At 43.0% G+C, this 12322-nt stretch overlaps 1 protein-coding gene across 2 annotated transcripts in view; it reads right to left on the bottom strand.

Annotated features, from left to right (window-relative positions):
* The window catches only part of TCAF2 (TRPM8 channel associated factor 2), a 29215-nt gene extending 28786 nt beyond the window's left edge, over nt 1–429 (bottom strand). Inside the window, exon 1 of one of the 2 annotated variants that reach the window (XM_036864376.1) lies at nt 319–429. The gene's annotated coding sequence lies outside the window, so the exon portion shown is untranslated. Of the gene's footprint in view, nt 1–240; nt 265–318 lie in introns of those variants that run through there. The other variant, XM_036864377.1, reaches the window with a different exon arrangement.
* Between the last annotated feature and the right edge of the window lie 11893 nt (nt 430–12322).

The raw sequence follows: 12322 nt of genomic DNA, 5'->3' as shown, positions 1-12322 counted from the left end.
ATGTTCTCAGAACTTGGACCACAACTCTCCATAACTACGTGCACGCACCCCGAATCACACCCACACACAATCACACATCTTTTGTCAAATTCTTGACTCACAAATTCAAAGAGGCGAGAGAAAAGTGTTTTGAGACAAACAGCAAATAGGGAAAGAAGGGCGAAACGAAACAAGAACGTGAACCTAAGAAGACAGAGACACCCCGATTGCTGGGAACCTTCTCGGGTCTGCAACTGGCACCTTGGGGCGCACCCGTGTCCCCCCCAGGTGCTCGGCCCCCGGCCCACCCTACGGACGCGCTCGGATCGGCGAACTCACGCTGGGGCGGCCGGGGTGCGCGGTGCAGACCGGAGCGAGGAGGCCGGAGCCGAGGCTCGGCGGGCGGTCCCGGCGCGGCAGGCGGGGCGGGGCGGGGCGGGGCGGGGCGGGGCGGGGCAGGGCGGGGCAGGGCGAGGGGGCGGTGCCCGGGAGGCTCCTCCCCGCCCGCCGCACCTGGGGCGGGGCCGGGCTCCTGCGGGGTGCGCAGCCCGCCCCCCCGGGGGGCGGGGCCGCTTGGCCGGCGGGTGTCCTGGCCGAAACCGGCTCCCCAGGATTCTCCGAGGGTCGTTTCGGAGCGAGAGGGAGCTCCGCAAAGTTGCTGTCACAGTTGGTGAGGAAAGCACACGCCAAGTCTCCAATAAGTCAGACTCGGGGCGAAGAATCCCCCAACACAACGTAACCCCCGGCCGAGGCTCTGCTTTGGCCCCGCGTGGAACCGGGCACCCTCCCCTCTGGTCCTGGGGTGCGGCGCCGGAGAACCGAGGCTGCCGTGTCGCCGCCTCAGGGCGGCTCCTGAGTTGAGGGGCTGCCCTCTGGTGGTCAGCGCCCGGCCTTGCACCCCGTGCCGGGCGGGATTCTCGGCGGTCCACGGAGCTCCACCAAGAGAACTGAGTCTGAGAGTGTAGGCAGAAATGCCGCCCAGTGATGTGCTTGCTGGGGAGGAAATGTGCCCGTTACAGCACCAGACACGTCCATTCCAGCTAAAGCTATAGAGTGGCTGCTGCTTGGATTTCTACCTAAAACTGGTGGGAAGGTCAAAATCAAGGTTAAAGAGTTCTAAATTTGCCGCGAATCTGATTTTGCACAGCTTTGTGCAGCAGATGCGCTGTTTTAACTTTTATGGAGTTTTTGTTTTGTTAGGGGGAGAGAGTGACAGGTAGGGGTGGGGACACGCGTGCGTACTTGAAGGTGATTATGGAGAAGGGGGCTTTAGATCCCTATTTTATAATCCCCCCACCCCCGTTTGGGGCTAACACTGGTTATACATGTAAATCATCGCACTGTTCATAAAGTTACCGGATGTATCTATTTTTCTTAAAGGTTCATGACTGTCTCTTTATAAGCATTATTTAAAAGTAGCAGTTAATCTCACATCCTCACTGAATTTTAACATGTTGTGGACACTTCACTCATATTCTCTTCTGTCTTGGGGCTTATCAAGGCCATTGCCTTCACCAGATCTCGAGCCGATTCTCTTTGTAAAATAGGTAACACCTCATCCAGGATCTTCCTGTCGAGTTCCCTTTTATGTATTTTCATTTTTTAAATCTCTTTTTTGACTTCTTCCTGGATAAAAATATACTTTGGTAAACTCCGTTTCTTGCCTCTCTGTATAGAACATGTCATTTCTTCCCTGCAGCTCACCCTCCCCTTTGCCAAGAATGAAGTTCAAACCTCGCAATCCAGCTTCTGCTTCTTCCACTTCATTTCCTTCCCAAGTCCAGGCTCCACCCCTGCCTCCTTGCCTTAAGTGTACACTGGGTAGTGCTGACCGACTCTTCATTTTCACTCTTTGGTGTTAAACTAACATAATGCTAATTATTACTCTATTTCTCTCTGGATCTTTACGAAAATATACTTTCAGGATTTTAAAGCAGTTTTTTTTTTTTTTTCTTTGAGAGTGGGCACAACCAGGAATGAAGTGCTGATACTTATTTTAATATGTTATGAAATGCTTTTTGTTATGGGCTGAATTGTGATTGAGTTAAAATGAGGCTAGTGAGGCAGGGCCCTAATCTAATATGACTGGTGTCCCCGTGAGAAGAGGAAGAGACACTAGGGATGCCCTCACAGAGAGGGCAAACCATATGAGGACACAGTGAGAAGGAGACATCCCTAAGCCACCGAGAGAGGCCTCAGGGAAACTGACCCCTGCTGGCACCTTGATTTTGAACTTCCAGTCTCCAGAACATGAGAAAGTAAATTTCTGTTCTTTAAGCCAAAGACAACTCAAAATTACCTAATCAGTAAATTCTAACAGTAAGTTAGTGGTTAAATTAAGCTACATCATACAGTGGAACACTTTCCAACTGTTAAAAGGAATGAAGTAACTCTGCAGGTACTAGTATGGAAATGTTTAAAAGTTTAATGTTTAAAATGTGTTGATTAGTGTGTGTAATATTATCTTGTTTAATATAGAAAAAGATTTTATATAGATACACAGCTTCTGTGTGTGTGTGTGTGTGTGTGTGTGAAGAACTTGATAACCATGGTTACCTCTGTGTGTAATATTATCTTCTTTAATATAGAAAAAGATTTTATATAGACACACAGCTTCTGTGTGTGTGTGTGTGTGAAGAACTTGATAACCATGGTTACCTCTGATAAGTGATTCCAGGGTGTATGGGAATGGAGAATACTTTTCCTTTTCATCTACTGTAGTTCTTTTTTTTTTTAAATAAATTTATTTATTTTATTTATTTATTTTTGGCTGTGGGTCTTTGTTGCTGTGTGCGGGCTTTCTCTAGTTGTGACGAGCAGGGGCTACTCTTCATTGCGGTGCGCGGGCTTCTCATTGCGGTGGCTTCTCTTGTTGTGGAGCATGGGCTCTAGGCACGCGGGCTCAGTAGTTGCGGCTCTCAGGGTCTACAGCATAGGCGCAGTAGTTGTGGCTCACGGGCTTAGTTGCTCCGTGGCATGTGGGATCTTCCTGGACCAGGGCTCGAACCCGTGTCCCCTGCATTGGCGGGCGGATTCTTAACCACTGAGCTACCAGGGAAGTCCTTCTTTTTTTAAATATAAGTTTTCTTTTTCTTTTTTGTTTTTCTTTTATTGAGATATAATTGACATACAGCACTATATAAGTTTAGGGTGTACAGCATAGTGATCTGACTGACATACATAAGGAAATGATGACCACAGTAAGTTTAGTGAACATCCATCGTCTCATATAGATGCAAGGTTAAAGAAATAGAAAAAAATTTTTTTTCTTTGTGATGAGAAGAGTTAGGATTTACTCTCTGAACAGCTTTTGTATATCAGGTACAGCATGTAAATTATCTTTATCATGTTGTACCTTACATCTCTAGAACTTATTTGTCTTATAACTGGAAGTTTGTACCTTTTGACTGCCTTCCTCCAGTTCGCCCTCCTCCCACACCCAGCCTCTGGTAACCACAAATATAATCTCTTTTTCTAGGAGTTAGTTTGTTTTTGAAGTATCATTGAGCTACAACACTGTATTAGTTTCCTGTTACATAACATAGTGAGTTGATATTTCTATACGTTTAAAAATGATCCCCTTGATGAGTCTAGTTGTTTTCTACCACTGTACAAAGATATTACCTAATTATTGACTATATTCCTCACACTGTACGTTTCATACCTGTGACTGATTTAGTTTGTAACTAAAAGTTTGTACCTTTTAATCTCCCTCACCTCTTCTGCACCCCCACCCCCCTCTGACAACCGCCTGTTCGTTCTCCGTGTCTATGACTCTGTTTCTGTTTAGTTTTGTTTGTTCATTTGTTTTGTTTTTTAGATTCCACATGTAAGTGAAATCATACAGTATTTGTCTTTCTTGTCTGATTTATTTCAGTTAGCATAATACCCTCTAGGTCCATCCAAGTTGTCAAAAGTGACAAGATTTTATTCTTTTCTATGGCTGAGTAATACTCCGTTGTGTGGGGCTGCAGGGCCTTGGTGGTACCAGGGCTAGTGCTGGCCTACTGGCAGGTGGGGCTGGGTTCTGGCCCCTCTGTGGGCAGTGGCGTGTCCTGGGGTGACCGGGAGTTCAAGGGGTCCTATGGTAGCTGGCCTGCTGTCTGCTGGGGCTGTGTTTCTACCCAGCTAGCTACTTGGTCTGGGGTGTCTCAGGACTGGGCCTGGCTGGCTGGTCGGTGGGGTCAGGTCCCAGTTCTAATAAGCTAGGGGACAGGTCCCCAAATCGCACTTGCCAACCCCAGTGCTTCATGGTGGGATGAGCACCCCAAAATGGCTGCTGCCAGCATCTGTGTCCCCAGAATGAGTCCCAGTTGCCTCCTGCCTCTTTTGGAGGCTCTCCAAGATCAGTAAGCAGGTCTGACCCTGGCTCCTTTCATATTACTGCTTTTGCCTTGGGGCCCAGAGTGTGTAAGATTTTGTGTGTGCCCTTTAAGAGTGAAGTCTCTACTTCTTACAGCCCTTTGACTCTTGCGAAAGTAAGCCCTGCTAGCCTTCAAAGCCAAACATTCTGGGGCTTGTCTTCCCAGTGCAGAACCCCCAAGGCTGGGGAGTCCCAGTGTGAGGCCCAGACCCCTCGCTCCTTGGGGAGAACCTCTGCAATTTTCATTATTCTCCTGTTTGTGGATCACCTACATGGGAGTATGGGTCTTGATTGTACCGTGAGTCTGTCCCTCCTACCCCTTTTGTTGTGGTTCCTTCTTTATATCTTTAGTTGTAGAAGATCTTTTCTGGTAGATTCTGGTTTTTCTCATCAATCCTTGCTCTACTATCCTTGTAAATAGTGTAATTTTGGTGCGGCCGTGAGAGGAGGTGAGCTCAGAGTCTTCCTGCTCCACCGTCTTGGCCAAACTCCCCTCCAGGGGTTTTCTTTAAGGTTGCTCGATGTGCAAAACTCCTGCCTACCAAAGTGCAATTTCCTTCTCCTAGAAAATGACTCTTTTTTCATATCTTAGCTCAGTCATCACTTCCTTAGGAAAGACTGTCCTAACCTCCAGACTATACTAAATCCTCCTTCTGATAAACCTACACCAAATACCTCTGCTCCTCTGTTCTTACCCAGGTTGTAATTTTACATTTATTTGTATATTCATCTGATTAATGTTGTTCTCTCACATAGGCTCTCATGGTATGAGTGTAGAGTCTGTCCCCTATTTGCCCACCATTGATTTTGGTTCATTTCTGGAATGTAGTATCTTAATAAATATATAAATGTAGGTTGAATAAATAAGTATATAGTGAATGTTCAAGAAATGTCTATTGAATTGGTGAGTAAATAACTAAGTCTTTGGAGGATTAGTGCAAACCTGTAAATATCTAAGTCTTTGGAGGATTAGTGCAAACCTGATTGGCAGAGAACCAAATGCAGTCATGTTTCAGAAAGAAGGAGCATGGCGAAACCTATACAAGGAAGACAGTTTGGATAAAACAGCTCAGAATTTCCGAATACTTCAGGATGGAAACCCAATGTGAGGTGAAGTTAGTTGAGTTCTTGGTCTCATACCAGCAAACAACTGACCTTTGAGAAGCAAAGTGGGAAATGAACACTGAGGGAGGGTCAAGCAAGTTCCATGTCAGTGCTGAGCTCAAGATCTCTTTTGTGAGTTTGTGCTCTTAGGTTTTAACCGGTTTCTACGTACATCAATCTCAGTCTTTATGGTAAAATACCATATTTACTTTACCATATTGTTCTAAAAGAACTCCTGAGACTATTTCAGTGTTGATCTAATAGAAGAAGGGATTTCAAACAAAGGTGATTTTTCCAGGGTCAGAGAGAAGAAGCAGACCCACCATCACTAACGTACCTGCCATTTGGCAGCAAGGGTTGGCTAAAGAATGGAAACAAAGCAACATAGGGCACAGCATAAGGGTCCATTTAAAAAAACTGGGAAATGAAAGATGGTGACCAGCATGGATGTGACAAAGGATCATTGCTCATGTGAAGGTGTGGACCCCCAGGCCTTTCCTCCTACCCAGGAGAACACAGAAACTAGTCCATGAAAGTCAGCATATTCTCACGGGGCACATATTCTGTGAGGCACTCTGGGAGATGACGGTGATACTGTGGTCAGTAAGTCGAGAGAAGAGAGGAGACACGAAACAACTATAGTATCAGATGGATTTATGTAGGTGCTGAATTGGCTGCAAATTAAGTGCAAGGGAACAGAAAGGAAGAAGCAATTATTTCTAATCAAGATATCAGAGAAGAACTTACAGAGGTAACACTAAAACCTAGCTTTGGAGAAATATGTATGATCTTTGTGGGCAGATGAGAGTGGCAGACATTACAAAGTGAGGCTATGTCATAGTCTGCAGCATGAAGATGTGAGTGTGAAAAGCTTGGTTTGAGAAAGAGAAAATGTTCATTGTGAGTGAAGCTTGTTAACAAGACTTGTATATATAGTGCTAGTTCTACGAGGCATTTGGGCCAGATTTTAAGGGACTTTGGCTGGTATACTAAGGAGCTTGGATTGTAGTCTCCAGTTTGTAGAAAGGTTTTTAAGAAATGCCATGTAGGAAACACTGAGGTTACCTCCTCAACATCTATTTTCTACCTCACCTCTCTTGTGCTTTCTAACCAAATCCGAATTTTGTTCAGATAATCTACCTCTCCCCTACGAGATTCAGGGGGAAATGAAGCCATTTCCAGTTCCAAGGGTAGATACGAGCCAAGCATGCTAATCCATACCCTTTGTACTGCAACGACGGGCTCTTTTTGGGTCATAAATAATGTAATAATTGTTTAGCGTATGCAGTAAGCTTACACAAATCAGAATTTTCATTGTTACTAGTGGTACATCAGTCCATTTTTGTCAAATAGAGGAAAATCTCTGCAGTAATTCCAGTTTTTCACTAAGCCAAATGCAGGGGTTACTTTATACACATGCTTTCCAACTGTGGGCTAGCATTAATAGTCACTGGCCTCCTTCTTCAATTATTTTTAGTTATGAGTTGAACTTAATGTGGTCCCATATAGTCTTTCCCTAAGGGGCCTCAAGAATCTGGAAAGGATTAGCCACACTCTAATTTAGGAATAGAGATGGATGAATCCACCTATGTGCCTGTACTGGTATGAGTCACTGGCGAGGTTACCTAAGTCACTAAGATGATCCAGAACAGGTGTCTACAGCTGTTTTAAGAAGGAGTGTTTTTGTGGCTATGAAAATGCTCGGCTCAGATCTCCAACTGCAGGGAGTGGGTATGCAGCTGACAGACGGACCCAGCTGCTGTGCTCTAGAATCCTTGGCGCCAAAGCCACGCGGCCCAGGAGCTTCTGCTGGCCAGTGATTAAGTATGGTGGGGGCACTAAGGAGACATGGGACTTTTTTGGTGGGGGATTTTGGCTCACGGACTCTCCAGAGGCCTTGACAAAACCTTCTGAGACCTACAACGCAAGCCATTCCCTCTTTCACTCTCTCCTTCACAAAGGTTAAAACTACATCGCAGTCTGATGGCTCTTCCAGCCCCCTCTGGATCTCTCTCCATTTTCTCTCACAAGTGTTTCCCTTAATAAACCTCTTGTACACCTGACCTCATCTGGCTTCTGCCTCTTGGAGGACCCAGGCTAATATAAGTACCGTTATAATTATATCTCCTAACATTAAAATGCTCAAGTGTATTCATTAAAATTGTGTTGTAGTGGGAGTAAAGAGCAAAGTCATCAACTTGAGAGTATTTAGGGAAGACTCATCCACATTTTTCATTCTGTAGTACATGTATGATAACCTTTGTTCAAATTATAGCATGGTCTATTTCCAGGGTCAAGTTCCTGCCTGCATATTTATTTAAAGCAATAAGCTGGAGTTTGCTGGCCATCTCGACAGGTGGCCAGCCCTAATTCAGAGTTATAAAAGTTTTCATATTCTCCTTTGGTGTATTTGTGAAATTAATGTGGGGTGATATTTTCTTTTTTGGGTTATAAGTGTATGGAATACATATGGTAGGAGCCAGTAATATTCCAACCACAGACGATGTCTTGGAAAAAATCACTGCCACTCCAGAGATTTCCAGGCTGAAACTCTCTCCCTCCATTGATGAACGAGGGAGGGGGCTTCTTACATTTTTAAACTCCTCCCATTTCCAGGTCAGACGTAAACTTTGGTTTCGTACCAAAGATTTCAGCCATCTGGGAACCAGTGGAGCTGACTTAGCCCAAGGCTGAGTGGATGTTCTTCCTCCAGCTCTGAAATATCAGACCCAATGGGTAGGCACACAACAGATCCAAGTTCCTATAATTGCACCTACACCAGTGTGGTTTATACATCTTCACACACAATCCCACAAGGGTTGCAAATATCAAGATGCCAGAGGGGCTGTTGTATGGGGACTGGGAATCATGGAAGGTCACATATCTCCATAACAAAATTCCTACAGAGGAAGAGTGTGTCAAAGTTCCTAGTCTTATAAAGACCAGCAACATAATTTTTTTTTCCTGCAAATGTAACATTATTTTTTTTCCTGCAAATGTTATTTCAAAATTTATTCTGAAGTTCCTGTGACATGAAGGCCTTCCTTTTTAAGTCTTTCCGTTATATATTGAGACTTGTGATCCAAAGTGTCTTTTAATTTGAACTGAGGTCGAATGGACATCATTCAGCTTGGGCAGGTGGGGGAAAGGGGGAAGGGTGGATATAGAATGAGAAGCCAGGAATAACTGAGTCTAAGGTTCCCACTACTCTCTACACATTTGTCGTGATGGGCATCAATATGTAAGACTAAAACTTTCATTGCTATGCAAATTTTGTCAGTTGTTTCCAGATCAATTTTCTCCGTATGAATTTGGTTCCAAATTCTACTTACTGGATCCATTGGGTCATTGACAGGGGCCCAGAAATTAGTATAGAAAAGTATAGAGTCATGTCTCCATTCAATCCCTTTGGTAGAGGCCATAACAACTACTGAGATGAGACCCTCTTTCTTTTTAGTCAGAGAAATTTCACAGGGGAGCAGCTGCAAAATTTATTGTGAAATGTGGCTTGACTTTGAAGTTTGAGGACAGACATTCAAAAGTTACAAGTGTCCATTAGGTTAATGGCCCCTAATATAATGTTAAGGTCAGAAATCTGTGGTCAAGGCTTACATCTGAGAAAGTAGCTATTGACTATTCTAGGGATGAAACTCATGTCTGTCTTGCTGCTCTCAATATGCCAAATATAATTTTACCTCTCTTTGCCATGAATTATCTACAAGGTTTGCTCCATCATTTCCTTTAAGAATTTGCTCAAATGTCGCCTTATCAGAGAGGCTTTCCTGGACCCCACTACCCGTTGTCTGCTCCTCTATCCCAGAACACTCTCTTCCCCATCCTTAGTTTTATAATACTTCACAGGACTTATCATACCTGATATATGCTTATTTGTTCATTTTTATGTTCTAACTGGAACATAGGCAGGAGCTTTATTATGTTTACCTTGTATTTCCAGACCCTGTAACAGTAAGTAGCATTGCAGTCGGTGTTCAATACATGTTTATTTAATGAATTTTTAGGTGACTTGATGGCTAGACTAGAAGAGGATGCCCAAATGTGGGAAATGCATCTTTCAGAAACCAAAATTTTATACTGGTTTTATGAATGTTTAAGAAACATGTTATGAATGTTTCTTAAAAGAGGGCAGATAAAACAAGAAGGTTTTTAATTTAACTTGGAGAAGTGTTTCTCTAGTGGCTTCATCTAGTTTAGTGCTAAAAAAATATTGAAAATCTGGGTGAGGCCATGGACCTTTACTACCTTAATCTCCTATCCCAACAGAGATTGTAAGTTTAGCAAGGGAAGTTTGAGCACTGGGGAAATGGTTTCTGCTACACTTTCATCCAAGCTTTATCTATCTAATGGAAAAGCATCTTCCAGTTTCTGTTTTAACTTTCATTTCCTTCTGTGTGCCCCAATTATAGCAGTTAGCAAATGAATTTACATGAACTGTAAAGGTATATTGTTATCCCTCCTAGGTAAAAGCAAACTGCTACTCTCATGACTGCTTTCTATTCCTCCTAGGGATGGCCCAGAATCTACATTTAAGGAGTGGGCATGTTTCAGACAATAAGTGAGTGCCCCTTGAGTATTGAGCATGGTCCCAACTTCATTTTGGTTTATAACCAAGACTAACACCAAGTCTAGGGGATCATTAGGGAACCATCCTTTCCCAGGATATCTCTTGTGATATTATTGTGATACTAATTTTTTTCTAACTTATCCCTTATGCTCAGTCAAGAGAAGTACAGTTTTGAATTTTCTGTAAGAGAAATAAAGGCTCTTTCTCTATTCTTTTGCATTAGGAAAGAAAAAAAAAAAGCAGCCCCTGACACCCAGGAAGTTGTCTGACACTCACAGCTAGAACATGGCCATGTTTGCCCTGTCGGACATAAACAATTTCACAGAACACTGACGTCAGACAAGGTCACTCTGAGACTATCATAAATAAAGTTAGATGGAAACAAGATCTCCGGGCAACCACAAAATACCAGACACATCTCTCTCTTGTCTAAAGTGAGTAACTGCTGGTTTTTTAAAAAAAGCCAATTCCAGCTTTAAGCTCACTTTAGTCAGCCCTCCTTAAGAGATGAGATTTATTGAGAAAGTCAGTCATAGACGTGCCACTGCTTCTTGAGAGCGTCCAATCCAGAACAAAGCCTTGCTTCCTTAGACCCTCCCTTAAACTACCTACCCAAGCCCAAATCCTGTAACAGGTTCTTTCTAACACTCTTTTACTGAGACTCGCACAGTTCCCTATGGTGTGCATTTCCCCAGCTGCAATAAGTAATACATCCAACTTGTTCAACTACAGGTGTGCTCCTGATGGTCTTTGGCTGGAGGGCATTAACACCATCACCTGCTATACCTGAAGATATTCTCTCCTCCCCACCCCATCAAAGGCCCTTCTTTATCCAGTACCAGAGATCCACTAGGTTTTATCCAAAGGTCACTCAAACACTACTGATATGAGTTAGCTCTTTGCCCTTTTATAGTTTATCTCAGAGTTTCCCTGTGAGGACCTGAGATGTAAGTCTGCTCTAAGTTTTGATTAAGTTTGTCATCAATAAATAAGCTTATAGTGCCAATCGTCCTGTGATTAAATGTCAAAAGCCTTAACTAAGGCTTGTTATTGTTTGCTTCATAACAGTTTAGTTCCAAGGCTACACAGATAGCAAGAAAGGGAGAAACTATTAAAAAAAAAAGTTGGAGTTTCCTCTCCTGTCTCTATTGTTTCAGGTTCTTGGCTCCTGTTTAAATCACAGACACTTCACAGATGAGAGGACTAGGCATAGGTAGAGCCTGCTATATTGTTGAGAAGCGGAGAGGGGTCTTCTATTGTCTCTGGGGCCTCTTCGCAACCACTTGACTTGTTTTTATACTGCACATTTGATCATTTTGCCCTCCCTCCTACCCTTTCAGCACTATCTCAGTTCTCAAATTATACTAAATAATTTTGGCAATCTGTGAAAGTGCCTATTATGTCCAAATTTAGGTAGTTCATGCAAAGAAATTTTTAGTACCTCCACGTACATATTTCTTAACCAATTATATGAGTTCCTATATAGTGCAGATGAACAGGATTAACTTTCTGATGGCCCTCAGGTGCACATATTTGTATTAACATAATCCTTGGCTCCTGACACTGTCATCACTGGTCAATGCATACCTTGTTTTTAACTTATTCATTTATTTTATTTATTTCTAATATAATGAGCACCTATGAAGCCAACCACCTAACATGCATGACACTAGAACATTGGAAATAAACTGCTCAAACTTTCCTATCAAAGAAACGCTTCTCTTTATAGAATTTAAATCACAAGAATCCAAATAAGTAACATTTCTGTAACTCTTGAATTAGATGTGGAATTGTTTTTGTGTATCTGTAGCTAGATGTCTAAAAAGTTAAGGATAACCTCCACCCCTTCTCTACCACACTTGGAAGACTGACTCCAATTATGTGGGTCAATGAAAGAAATCTGTTTCAAAATGGAAGCCAAGTAGGGGTCCAAAATCTTTGAAGGAGTAAAGAACATAGGTGTGAATTAGTCTTGAAAGAAGGGTGTGTTACTTTTGTCAGCAAGAATAGTCAATATCTAGGGCAGTATTTGTTTACTTACTGGCCTGTTTAGTACATATATTAGATGAGGTTGTGACACTGGGTTGGGACATTGGTTTAGGGACTAGGTAAATCAGAAAGTGATCTTAAGAGGAGATAGGAAAGATTTCCAATAAATGCAGTTGTTGAAGATTGGCAGTAAGGTCAATACTCATTAGAGAGCTCCAGTTGGCCTTGGAAGGTAGACAATAGAAGAGAGTAAATTAATGAAGAAGGAAGAGCCACCAAGAAACTAGGCATAGCAGGACACATGA

Source organism: Balaenoptera musculus, chromosome 9 (assembly GCF_009873245.2).
Source record: "Balaenoptera musculus isolate JJ_BM4_2016_0621 chromosome 9, mBalMus1.pri.v3, whole genome shotgun sequence".
Classification (NCBI taxonomy): domain Eukaryota; kingdom Metazoa; phylum Chordata; class Mammalia; order Artiodactyla; family Balaenopteridae; genus Balaenoptera; species Balaenoptera musculus.
This window is presented reverse-complemented; position numbering and strand designations above follow the sequence as displayed.